This window comes from Fistularia commersonii, chromosome 13 (assembly GCF_037954325.1).
Source record: "Fistularia commersonii isolate RoL2024-O1a breed Wild chromosome 13, RoL_Fcom_v1.0, whole genome shotgun sequence".
Classification (NCBI taxonomy): Eukaryota; Metazoa; Chordata; class Actinopteri; order Syngnathiformes; family Fistulariidae; genus Fistularia; species Fistularia commersonii.
In genome coordinates this window covers 7,941,110-7,955,574 of record NC_141296.1, presented here as the reverse complement: position 1 = coordinate 7,955,574, position 14,465 = coordinate 7,941,110, and positions in this window count along the sequence as shown.

The window sequence follows — 14,465 nt, the reverse complement described above, 5'->3', positions numbered from 1 at the left end:
CTTGTTGAAAAGGAAAGCTTAACATGCAAGCAAAAACACACCAAACCAAAAAAAACTCAATTTATTTTAGCCGGATGTAGGTCTCATCGGTGGGAATATTTATCTTTGAACATGTGTAGAGGCTATCAATACCTCACTCTTGTTTGAGGTTAAAATGGTAATTCCTGTGAAAATAAATTATTTCTATATTTTGCACCATGTGTCCTCATTCCTTAATGTGTGCGTGCCCTGCCTGTGGAGAAGATGGTATTTCAGCAGTTAAAATAACCAGAACTGTCTGACTTCTGAAGCCCTCATGTTGAACATGCAACGCTGATGCTGCCCTGCCAGTAACCCTTCTTGAATAATCCCATTTGATAAAGGTCTTGTGGCTAAAGTTTATTGGAAGAAAGAGACCGTTCTTGTTTGCACAAATGAATTACTACTTAATGGACCCTCATGTTGTAATGAGGGCATGGGAGCTGATATTCATACATCGAGTGCAGCATTTCCCTTGATGTAACATGTGTGAAGTCTGATGGCAGAAGGAACTCACTGTAAACTGCTTGATAAGAGTTTAAAGCAAGGATTTGCTGTTTGCACCTTTCCTTTCAAATAGTTAGATCTTTCTCAAGTAAAAAATATACTGTGGGCCTCATTAGCTTCGCAAAGCAGGAGCAGGGAAACTTCAAAAAAAAAAAAAAAAAATTGATTATCAATTATCGACTACTTATGAACAAATTATTTACCTTTATATACAGTAGTATTATGGAATACTTGATTAGGATGTGTTTTCAGGCTTCACTTTTCCCTTTCTTTTCTCTATGCTTTTGGGGGGTATGTCTCAGTGATCCTTTCACAGATGATTCTCATCCCCACCGTATGATTTCATTACACAGAGGAGCACTCGACCCATTGCTGACAGTTCTTAAATATTCAGAGTTGACAAGGAACAATTTGCTCATCTTAAAAATGGAGGCTCCAGAGTCACTGGCCTCATTTCACCAATGCGTTTAACTTATTTATGAAAATCTGATTTAAGGCCATGAATCCATTTACCACATTAGTGCATTTCTGCCCTCGACTCCATCAAAATGACTCTTAAACACTCATCTTGGTCAAATTGCATAATTGTAATGAAAGCAACGCCAAGAAATTTGGTATTTTTATTACCCATTCTGCAAAAAATATTTTAAGGGCCTTGCAGTACTTATAGCAGAAGTTCTGATTTCTGTGTTTTTCGACTGGCTGTGAAGGTGTTTTAGACGTGAGGTGGAATCTGATGGAGCTGCAGAGAATTGTGCTTGCCTGATACAAGTGGTAAAGAAGTTAACCGCTGATGCTGGTTTTGGCTCACCGAGTGCAGCGGCCAGCGGTGTCGGGATAATGTCTCTATACTGGCGGTTTGGTCAGTCCCACCAATCTGATGTTCTATGCTCCAAGCTATCGAATAGGCAGAGACAGGCCGAGGAAGTGCGCCGTGTGTTGGCATATAACATTGAAACCCTGGTGAGGAGAGCATATGCCCACATGCCTGCTGAGGTACAGAGTGAGCTGGCCTGAGACCGGTTCCTCCAGGCCTTAACTCCCAGGGAGCTGCACATACAGACACAACTAGCGCATCCCTAGACTCTACAGGAGGCACTGGAGCTGGCCTTAGAGAGGGAGGCCTATGTCGTGGCTGGGCCTGTTGTGAAAGCTTCATGGACCGGGTCCAGGAAATATGTGGATATATGTGGATGAGTTGGCAGAACTGATCAGAGGTGTATCACTGCGACAACCCTGCAGCAGCACCCGCCCTCATCGGGGCCCTCTTTTGTGTTGGGTGTGTGGCCAGCCCGGCCATATCAGCGTGCGGTGCACCAAGTGGTCAGGCGTTCGGGGAAACACCCCAGGGTCTGTGAAACAGGAACAATGCAGACACAGGTGTCCCACCTCGTCTCATCTCCGCAGGACAGGGCCCAGTTGTACAGATGGGGGAGAGGAGCTCCACTCCCCTCAAAAGTGGATGATACCTCCGAATCCACAAGGGTGGTGGGGTGGACTCACATAGGAGATTTTTGCCATGTCACGGTCAACCTGGCAGGGGCTCCATGCATAGCCCTCATTGATACAGGATAAAGTTATTTTCCACGTAGTTTCACCATTTTTAGATTTTTTTTTTTTTACAAAATCACTAAAAAAAATTCTCATTTACCGTTCAAATATGAAGAAGTGACGTGCTGTGACGCGGCAGCCAGCGGAGCCCACTATGGATGGCTCAGTGATTCTGCCAACTGTGCTGCCATGCTATGCACTGAGACCGTATTACTGTCTTTCTGGATGTAATTATTAAAACAACACTTTTAATATATGTACTAAATTTCCATAGTTTAGCTGATGAGTCTAATCTTTTTTGTCAACAACTGTAATGTATTTCTCATAATCATAAAATGACTGCGAAGGGACATTAAGTGAGGCAGGCAGTGACGGTGCCTCATGGTAGGGGGCACCGCTGATCCCAGGGATCCTTCTTACTACTCGGACACAGAATAATAGAATAAGCAATAGCACGCTACAGCAAACACTTAGCTAGTCAAGTGCAGCCATCCAGCTATTATTTTGCCGATCTCATCGGGCTGTATAGCTCACAAAGGGTGAGGGATGAATGTAAATCTCCTGGGCAGTTTCTCAACTTTTTGTCTTAAAAGGATCTCATTCAAATTGTTCCTGAGGCGATAAAGTTGCTCCGGCCGGTGGTCACCGTTCCGGCTACGACAGCATCGGCACCGAAAAGACTCAAAACATTCAGTCGGAACATGACCGATCAAGGGCGACTGTCTTCACTGGCAGCGATTTCCATTGACACAGAGAGACTTTTAAAACTGAAGAAGGATAAGGTAGACTTCTACAAGGAAGTTATCGATGCTTTCTTTCAGAGGGAGCGGCGCATGGACTTCATTTCTAAGTAAAGGTAAGAGATAATAATGTTTTTTTTACCTGTGTTTTTTTTTCTATGCTATACTTTGTATACAGTACTGTCTCAGAAAATTAGAATATTGTGATAAAGTTCTTTCTCTTCTGTAATGCTATTAAAAGAACAAAAATCTCTTAATATATTCTAATATTTTGAGATAGGATTTTTGAGTTTTCTTGCGATGTAAGCCATAATCAGCAATATTAAAATAATAAAAGGCTTGCAATATTTCAGTTGATTTGTTATGAATCCAGAATGTATGACATTTTTATTTTTGTAATTGCATTGCAGAAGATAAAGAACTTCATCACAATATTCAAATTTTCTGAGACAGTCCTGGATGTAAAGAATGGGGATATGATATTTTGAACAAAACATGTCAACTGCTGCCAATAAAATGGTGAATAAGCTACTCTGTAGGGTTCATGTGTTTGTAAATCTGAATTTAATGATGTCAGTGGCTCACTGGCCATGAACCTCACCGCACGTCACTGGGTCAGGGGTAAGAACTGGGGACCTGGTTTAGATGTACAGTCCAAAAAGAAGGAAGAATAGGAGCCTAAAGTCACTGTTCTTTAATTACAAAAATAAAGATATGTTAGTTAACTGCCAAATCCTCATGGTTGAGCACGTCCATGCCGACATTACAGTGTTTTCAAAACACATCAGAATGGTGAAAGGATAGTTCGAAATAGTGCTGGCACAAAAAACATTCAGAAGAGACATAATTGTCCATTTATAAGCTGAAAAAGCACTAGTCCAGCCAGGAGAAGCAGATTTTTATCTTTCAGCCTGAATTAGTGGGCTTTGTATATTGTCTGGATTGCAAATGAAGCACATCTAATGGGATAAGAAGCTGTCAGATGTGCACTCCGAGCACTGAGATGGATGCTGCTCAGGAGATGCTGACTATGTAAAAAAAGCCAAAGGTTTGTTGGGGTTTCTCTTTTGTTGCCTTTTTGAGTTATGTTTCTGGCACGCAGTGAAATGTCTGTTGGGAGCTGCCAGTGTCTGAGGTCATGAAAGTGTGTTTCTAGTGAAGATTGACCACATACTGATTCAGAGCACACACAGAAATACGGCAGTACGGGATCAGATATTATTTCTGGGAGTAGTACATGGAAAGGCAAAAATTTCTGTGTTTCTGTTAACTGTATCTAAACCCATCACAACAAATTTAGCCTGGCAGCCAAAACATTCATCTTTACAACTTTCCACTGAAAATTGACTTCAGAAAATCAAGAACTTCTTTTTGTTTTAACCAAATCTGGGCACAATGCTGTGCTTCCTTGTGCCATTATATCTCACCATCAAACTATGACAATATTCTTGAACCAATCATGGCATTTTTTTAAGACATTTTCCTAAAAAAAACCCTCTGGCACCAGTGGGTCCTCCCTCTCCCTGGTTTTATTTCTTTCAGAGCTGACATTTTTTCTTCAGCGAGTATTCTGTATCATAGCAACCAAAATTTTCTGTGCTGAAAAAAAACTGTGCACCTCTACTGTAAAGCACTTTCAAGTGTGGTATGATAGAGGTGGACCTGACACTTTGATCTGAGAAAAATGGTTTGATGGATGCTGGGCATTATAAAATATACCCGTTTTCAATCAGGCATCATTTTCTCGGCAGTGAATTCAAACCCCACCGGTGGTTAGAAATATTCCAACTTGCCGACACTTCTTCAATGTCTTGGCTTTCCAGGTGCCCATATCTTAAATTCAACATAATCACAGCAACCCTTTATCTAAAACCTTTTAAATCCTTTTTAATTCCTTCAACAGTATTTTCTTATTATTATTTAAGTTGAAATGGCATATCCACTTTTCCTATTTCTGTAAGTTGTTTTAGATTTCAAAACCAAATGGTACCAACTGTTCCATTAGAATAAATTCTGTAAAGCTTGTAATCTTCTGTGAATTTGAGGGATTATTTCCTGGATTTGACTGTCATTCCTTCCTGCAGCTCTTCGGTGACTGACGGTGGTGTAATGCAGCATTATGCTTATCAAAAAAAAAAAAGCAATACATTTTGAGTGGATATATTGACATTAAGTATATGAATGAAAGCTTTTTTGTGATGAATTAGCTTCTTCTTCTTTTTTTTCCCAAGGAATACATCGATAACAATTCATTGTAATCCCCTGAATATCAATGTTATCTGGTGTTTAAAGTACTGCCTCACTAGATTGTGCATGCTTGAACATGACAGGATATATGGGAAGGAAACAGATGATGTCTAGCAGGGGTCACAAGGTAGTTTTGAACTGGAGATGACAGGAACACATGGCGTTCACATCCAATCCCCTGAGCCACACAGCTCCATGATTTATCTTTAAGCCAAAGTTGAGAAAGTGCCATTGAATTTCTCTGTATATCTTCTCTAAGCCATGTGTTTGGTATACAAATACCTGAGGATTTTGGAGTGTCAGGTGCGGTTTTATGGCTGGTCTCCCTGGAAGAAGTTTACATCTAAAATTTCAGACACAGGTCACAGTTGTGAGATATGGCACAGAGGACAGCCTCAAGACACAAATGCGGTTTACTGAAATACAAAAACACACAACACTGTGGAGTTCAGCATTATGAACAAGATAATTGTGCTCTTTTCACATCATCTATGTTGAGTATCCATGACTTATAATAACAACTCTTTCCCAACACAGTTCATGTTCTGAAAACAAAACAAAACACTGCACTCCTTTACTTGATGGTTATGGCTAATTTAGTGTAACATGTAATTTGACATTTACATGATAATGGGTGTAAATTTGTGTGTAATTATGGTGATAGCCATTTTCAGGGGCAGGTGGTATGCCATCTATGGGAATCCAAAAAAAGATGTATGATTAAAATAGCAATAGTGATAGTGAAAAATGCAAGAAATGCAAGAAATATGATAAATGTGGGTACCATTTTATAAATGCTGTCATATAAATATGAGCAGGATGATTTGTAACATAATGGGAGCAGCCCATTATAAAAACAGAAACTATATCTTGTCATGTGGAACATTGTAAAACTGCACACAAACTGAAAATGTCTACTTTTTAATACTTAACAAAACACCTCCATTTGTCTCGCAAGACCTTAGCCCTCTGAATCCTGAACAGAGAGAACAATAATGTAGTTCTACCCTTGGTAATATAGATGTCTTTTGTGTTAGATAATGTGTTTCAGTGAAAGCCCATACACTTAAATGATCAATCATGTCAAAACACATTTATCTTGATTAAATCCCAGTGATCAGTGTGGATTCTGGTTAGACTTCTGGCTTTGTGCTTTTGTGTAAAATAGTTTTCTGGCTTTGGGCTTATGTGTGTGGTCTGTCCAACGTTTACTTGTTGCAGCCAGATTTTCCCCAGGAAAAGTAACAAAACAATGTGGCTGGTTTTCAGAGCTCTGAAAACCCATCGTTTTTTGTTACAGTAAATGACCTGCACCAGGAACAATTATGTGACTAAATGGCATCTACTTTAGCACCTGTCTCTATGCCCTTTTTAAACTGGAATCAAAAATGCCCCATGAAATTATGACCCATATTAACATACATTAGCATAAGGAAATTGTGGTGTCCTTTAATTGTTCAAGATGAAAAAGGAAAAGAAATAGCTTGGTTGTGGACCATTTTATTGCAATATGAATAAAGCAACATGCACACGCACATACATGCAAAGTCACGCACACACATACACGCCTACAATGAACCCATACAACACGGAAACAAACAGAAATACAATCATGTCAGCTTGTACTTGGTGTACTTGCAGATTTGTCATGCTGAGTGGGAAATAATTCTGTGGACACAGAAAAGCTGATGTGTCATTTTTAACTTGAGGCAGGATCTATAGGTTTTCATTATCTTATTTAGTCATTGTATGAATTTAGAGATAAAAAAAGAAACCATTTATTTTTCATTTTTGTGATGTGAACAGACTTGGCCAGGTAGCAATATTTTCATCATCCAGTGGGGTGATTGTTTCATTATTATGATGCAAGTGGACAAGTATCAGTTGGAATGCTTTTTGTATTGAACAAGCTTCTGGGTATACAAAGTTTGTTCTCGGGATTCATCTCTCATAATCTCTGTGACTCACATGTTCTAGTACATACTAGTTGAAATTAATAAATTGTGGGTATATTCACATAATCATTTTATTGCTGTCCTTCATCATTTGGGGGGCCAACCTTAGCAGTGTAAGCTACTTTTCAATTTCGTACAATGGAGCCTGCATACCAATGAATTCTGATCACACATCCAGAACATTTTTTGAATATCTCAGTGAAGCAACATGTTCTTTTTTTCCAGCTTTGACCTGCTTGACCTCCATCATTTCCTCCGCCCTGTGGACCCCCTGACTCATCTCCGCTGTGCACCCCAGTGGACTCCAAGGGTCAGAGTGCTTTTTATATTGCTGATGCCTGCACTTATTAGCCTTACACCAAGATGTCACCAGCCAATGCATACACCGATATACAGAGACAAAGGGAAATGAGTACATAGTTGTCAGGAATTGTCTTTGATAAACAATGTAGCTGAGATAATTAGCAAAAACTTTGATTTACTGCAGGGGGTTGGGCTCTAATTTTATGGCTGCAAAATCAAAAACTCTGAATTGTCACATGTTGAATATTTAATCACTTAGCATCATGAAGAGGAAATTGTGGTGATATCGTTGCATTTCAAATGTGGGGGCGACACAGTGAATTATTGTTATATTTGCATTATGGCTCATGGTTGCATTCTTGTTTATGGTTTTCAATGTGAGCTGCTGCGTAGCTTGAGCCACTGTTGAAAACCTGCTGTCTGCACACTCTGTAGAAATTAAAACCACCATCCATTGAGGAGAGGTGGCCAATTAAAGTGCTTGTGGCTGCTGCTGCTGCTTGATATGTGTTGGATTTCACACAGAGGTGTCTATAGGAGGACAAACCTATCTCTCTGTAGTGGGGGAGAGATGCCAGGAAAGCTTGGCTGTGTCTTGAGAATGCTGTGTCTGTATGCCTCTCATCTGGCTGTGTGGGCAGATAAGGAGAAAGGCAAAGGGAGAGCTGCTGATGCTGGGTTTATTCCATACCCCCTCCCTTTTCCTGCTCTGTCTTTCACTTTGCAGCTGCAGGTCTGTTGGATGACCTGCATTAAGTCATCAGTAAATGCCTGATGGCTAATCAGTACCGCTCTCTTCAGCATCTTCAAGCGTTTGCTTCACTGTGTAGTTGTGACAATAATTTAACAAAATCTGCTTGTATGGTTAAAATTCAGCTCAAACAATATGTGTTGGAAGAGAAAAATGTGAGACTATAACTGCAATACTTCCTTGCTGTGCTGGTCTTGATTACCTCCGTCACAATTGTGTATTATTTACACAGTTTAACTATATTGTTACCGGTTAGTGAATGAATGAAAGTTACAGCATAATACAACATGTCACTTTCCCATTTCTTCTTTATTCATACTTCCCTACTTAGAAAGCTGTCTTTGGAGTTGGTATTCAAAGTACAACCCTCCGCACCTTAATCCATCTTACTCTCTTTGTGCTTCAAACATCCCAACACAATTCCTCTATTCCTGTAGACAATTTATCTGTATTGTGTGCTGCAACTGCCTTTTGCAGATTGGTAAATAGATGTTCTCTGGAGTTAACTAACCAGAGAGCATCTGACAGTGATTTGGTGATCCTGGACAATTGCATGCTGTTTCTCAGCCACTAAGGCCACGGGACCCCAAGTGCAAGCCAATCACTGACCCTCAGTACTCTGCTGTCGGCAATTACAGGTCAGTTCTGTCTCAGAATATTGTCCACCCTGTAAATGTCACAATCGAAGCGCCCACTGATAGTCGCCATCTTGTGTTTTTTTTTTCTCTTTATTATCTGAAGCCGAACACGTTGTATAACCAATTCAATTTTTGTTCTGTTTTGCGATTTGTACAGATATGAGAGTTAACCTCTTTTGGCACATCACTGTAACATTGTCTAATATTGTAAATTCACCCTATGCCTGGTGTACAGTCATGGCCAAAAGTTTTGAGAATGACACTTTCACAAAGTCTGTTCCTTCAGGGGTTTTAGGTGTTTGCCAGATGTTTCTATGGTTGTGTCATTCTCAAAACCTTTGGCCATGACTGCAGAGATTCGGTCTAAAAGCAACAACAAATGTTTTGAACAATATAGTTGCGGGTAAGGGTTCGAAGTCAAAGGCACCCACTATTTAGGCCAATTCAGCTTTACTTAAGTGAGTTGCACAGCACTTCTTGGAGCAGCAATGTCTTCCTAAAAAACAGTGTTTTTCTTGTCCTCACAAATGAAAAGTTCAGTTATTTGGTTTGGAAAAATATATTTAGTGATATAAACGTATAGCAGATATTGTTTAAGAGCATTCATCAGCTATAGTAGTCTATAGTAGTCTTCTCAGTCTTTTGGCTGTTGAACATCTTGACTGATTTTTGTCCTTGAATGTCATGAGGAGAATGATTTAGCTGTCTATGACCATCAACATGCCTGTGGTGACACGGAAGCCCACAGAGTAAAGTGATGCCCCTCCTGACAGGGTCAACACAGCCCTCAAAGAAAAGGCCTCCTAACTGGCCCTAACAGGATAATAATGCCAAAAGGTTCCCCTGATTTTTCAAGAAGTGTTTCCTTAAATACTTTGCATTTGAACTGAAGAGGAGTGAGCTTCTGTCACTGGACCTAACCTTAACTGAATCTAATTATTTCTACAAATCATCATAATGTGTGATAAGACAGTTAGTGCCAGGAAAACCTCTGGGAAATATTGCTGTGTCACAACTGGAAATGTCAGGACTTAAAAAGTCACAATATATCACAAAGTGAGTTCTATCTCTTTCATATCACACATTTATCCTTGTGGGAGCTTTATATGGAGGGTGGGAGAGGGTTGTCAACATTTATATATTGAATAAGAAAGCAAGTGCCCCATTAGTAGACTACAAGGACACTTGACTACTCACAGAGAGGGGGGCTGTATCTGAAGTCCATCTTATTATATGCAGGAGTATAAGGATGGGAAAGTTATAACCCTGATTATGTTACCCTACAGGCTAGTGCACTCACTTTGTTCTTGACCTGTGAGTTAAGGCTAATGTGGCTAAGCTGCGCCGGGTAATCCTGACGGAAGTCTTGGCTCGTATACAAGGGACTGAAGTTCAGAGCGAAGTGCAAAATCATAAACAACATTGAACTGTTGTCCAAATGATGACTAGGCCAGTTTGAGCACAACCTTGAATTTCAAATAAAACAACAATAGAGGGAAAGAAAAGTCACTCGCCTCAAAGTATAGCATTTGCACTAACCAAACCCCTTTCTGTGTTTGCTGACTTTGTTTTTATGACCATTCCACTGATCCGTTGCCACTGCAGAGCTGCTGGTGTTAACACAGCTGAGATGCATTACGCAGACTATTTTCATGCCTCTTATTTGGCTCCAGACTGTTTGTATTTCTGAGTTTTATCTGTGAGTTTGTCTCAGAAGACAATGAAAAATTATCATGATTCTTTTGTTTCTCTTTCTTTTGGTCTTTCATGTGCAGCCACATATTTATCATTTCTTGTATTGATAATCTAATGTCCCCCCCCCCTCCCCCTTTACTCTTGGAATAAAACAATAGACAAGAATTACTTGGTCATAATTTATACCTCAAACCATTCAATCTACAGAATTGAAATCTAAAAGACCAACAGAATAGAGCCCAGTTTACATGAAATTTGACAGCTGATGCATTGAGTTTTAGAACACATATGTTAATCTCTTTGTTTGTAGTTACCTAATCATTAAATTAATAGAAATAATTAAATAATCTATTCAATATCTCCTAACATGTACGTTTGATCAGTTAAAGAATTTTCATGTTTCGTTTGTGCCGAGGTGGCAGAACAAGCAGCAGTGAGCTGGCTAATATCCATCCAGAGTACATTTCAGTGATTCCAGGGTTTCTTAGTGGTTTGAAACAGCTGACAAAACTTGAGATTTTATATTGAGGCAGAAGCTGATTTTTACAGTCTCGACAAAGAACCATCCAGATTGAATTCCCAAAGTCTCATTCTGTGATATGCATACATATATTAAATTACAGAAGACACAAAAACACTTCTGATCTTTGAATCCTACTTCTTTTTCCCTTTCTCAAGCCGAGGGGTAGTCACTGATAATTAAAGGGCATTACAAAAGTTAACAATTGTGTCTGACATTCATTATCCACAGTGCCTTGCTCATGATCCCAAGAATTGTATTTTTCTATATAAACCCGATATACTCGACTTTTCCCTCGACCGGGCCCCCTTCCCTCCCAGCAGTTCACCGGTGGCAAGCAGGCAGTGACACACATTCCTGCATTGGCAGTGCACAGGGCTGGAGCCACTCTCACAGATGGACCTTGAACTTTTTTAAAGGGACGCCTGGCCTCACAGTAATGCCACACTGGCGGCACTCACTGGCTGGCAACAAACTGTAACCCTATAGCCTCATTGTCACGCTCCATATCCTCCCGTTGACCCCAAGCTCAATTATACAGCTGACCCAGGCTTGATGATATAACCTTGAGTGTCTTTTGGGGCTGCTTGGGCTCAGGGGTGCACGTCTTGTCTATCAGGACATGTCAGCTCTATGCGTTAACCAGACACTTCCCTGAGTGGTCCCAGTGGGGGGTTAGGCGGAAGAGTGGCTCTCATGCATGGCTCTGTACAATTCAATGCATAGCTGTAAGATTTACTTTACATCTACTCTATATGTAAATGTTGCAACTTGCATTGAAATTTTCTCTACTTCTGAAATTCAAAGGTTTCTATGTGTGTTCAATGGAAAAAGGTTGACGTCACGAACTTGAATCTAATACTATGTTCCCAAAATGCAGAAAAACAGTGTCTATGTTTGAACAATCAGTATTTTCACTTCTTAGTTGCAATCAAGCCTTTATGGTCCTCCATGTAGATAGCACATACATTCATGTTCAGTCTCACTGGATTTAGACACATCAACAGTTATGAACAGCTGTGATTGCAGGAGTACTACAACGCACCAAAGCCCTGAAAAGGCTACCTGTCCCTGGTGCTGCTGCTCTTCAAGGATGATTAGTTCATTTACATTTGAAAAGGTACAAGTACAGGGGAGTGAAGACTTTTGTGTTCAAATCTAGTATACAGGGTGGTTCCTGCAGTAAATATGGCTGTTTTTTTAAGGATACTCAGGAACTCAATTCCGCACATGTGCAAAAAAAATTAAACCTACATTCGTTAAAGTATTTACGATGACATGTAGCTCTTCAGGAACATCTCCACAATCCTTTCTTCTTGCAATAAATTGATCATTCAACTAAGATTTCACCACAAAAGAAAAACAGTTGGCTTTTTGGAGCCATCAAAAAACAAAGAAGTTGAATTCATAACTTAAATACAAAAGAGTATACAGAAACACTGAAATATTTGACAGAAATGTGAAAAACATGACATATTTAGAAATATATGTTTGTGTATATATTTGTATTGCTACTGTTGTCTGCAATTATTTTCTCGTGATGTTTAATTTTTTTGTTCTCTTATTCATCATATTCAGTGCAGTTCCTTTGTTAAATAAACAGGAAGTAAAAAAAACAATCTAAGAGAGTAGGGAATTTGAGATGGCTTTGCTGAGGAATTCTTTCCCCAGCTTTCAAGACCTGACCAACGAATTTGATTTGAGATCATTTTTCTTGGTATAGTATGGCTTGAGCTTAAAAGTGTTCATGAGATCCAGTGACTCTGAATTTTCTCATACATTATGAGCTTAGAATTTAAAACATTTTAGATGAGTTGTGTTGGATCTGAAATTGTGTTGGCTGATTTTTGATTTTGATGCTTTTAACAATGACAACACTTATGTGGACATGACTAACTCTAAATGTCAATGAAAGATGTAGACTCTTGAGTCTATGGAGGGTGTTTCTGGCATTTTGTGATGTATGTGTGGATTAACTTATCTGTGTTATCTTAAGCCAAATGTTTATGACCTAAATATAGTGCACAAGCACAGCAGTACCCCACACCCAGGAGGCCATGTTGTATTTCAGTTGATTCATGGAATTTTCCTTTGTTACCCTGAATATGGCTATGTGCTGAGACATTGGTTTGTTAACCGAAACAAGACATTAATAAGAATGTTAATGTACATCTCTTCCCTACGTAAAAATATCAAGATTTCAAAAAGATACACTTTAAACGAAAACGGTAGTCAACATGAAAAGTTATTCAGATGGCAATGTGTATGAATATTGTCATGTTAACGTTTACCATATTACAGTTTTCTCAAATCATCATTTTATCTGATTTGGTCATTTTCCCCATTAATGTACTGTTTAATGCTTACAAAATGGATGATGTGTATATAATTTATCGTGACACTCTCACACAAGCAGCTCAGAGCATTCCAAAGGGGACACTGAAACATTGTGTAGGTCGTACACTAGTGCGACTTACACAACTGAAGGACCACTTTGTTGGCCGTATCCTACATCTTGCCTCAGGTGGTATGCATTGTAAGCATGCTGGGTTTGTACTGTGAGATCAAAATGCATGTACATAAAATTGTTTTAATCTGGTGTATATCAAGGCATTTATCATTTCTGAAGTGACAAAATAAATCAAATGAATCACATGTAAGGCAGCTAGAATGCACCACATATTTCATTTGACATCATACTTGAATAGTGTGTTAGTAGGCCAGTCGAAACGCTGTTTATAATTTATTGAGAAGCACTTATGTTTAATTTGCATTTGCTTTTTTCATTATCGAAAGAAGGAGAGTTGACACAGTGTTTTCTTAAAATAAGATTTTTAATATTACTTATTATCATAAAGATATATTTACACACTTTACAGAAATAGAAAATAAAAACACAAAGCTACGCATGAAAGGAAAAAAAATAAAATAAGTACTCCAAGAGCTAAAGCTTATCTTTTATAAATTAGAAACCAAAAGTTCAAATATGTACACAGTATTTCAACCATTTCTGATACACTTGTTTTATTTATTTATTCATTTATTTATTCATTTATTTGTTTATGTCATTTACTTTTGCCCAGTTCAACATCAAAACAGAGACAGGGACTGTACATTTGGCCTGGTGAGTAATATGAGCACACACCATAAACAGAATACAAGTTTCAGGAGTAATACATTGTCTTTCAAGTGGTATCTGTTTGAGATCTTGTAACACTGTTGCTATGGCCTGTACGCCTGCAGACTGCATCTCTCCTCAAATTGTTCCGGACATATTTGATGCTGGAGACAAAGGTTGTAGATGGAGAACGTGTCATGATCAAGGCAGAACGGGCATGTGCTATTCTAGGTGTATGGAGTCTTCTTGAGGCTCCAAGATAATGACCGATTATAGTCATTTCTCATAGTAGATAAAATCTAGTTATCATTTGGATTGGCAAGCCGGAGGAGATGTATGAATACAACGGATTGAATATCAGCCACTTGATCCTGTAGACTCCCACACTGAAGGCCAACATGAGACAGTTTGATGGGCTTGGA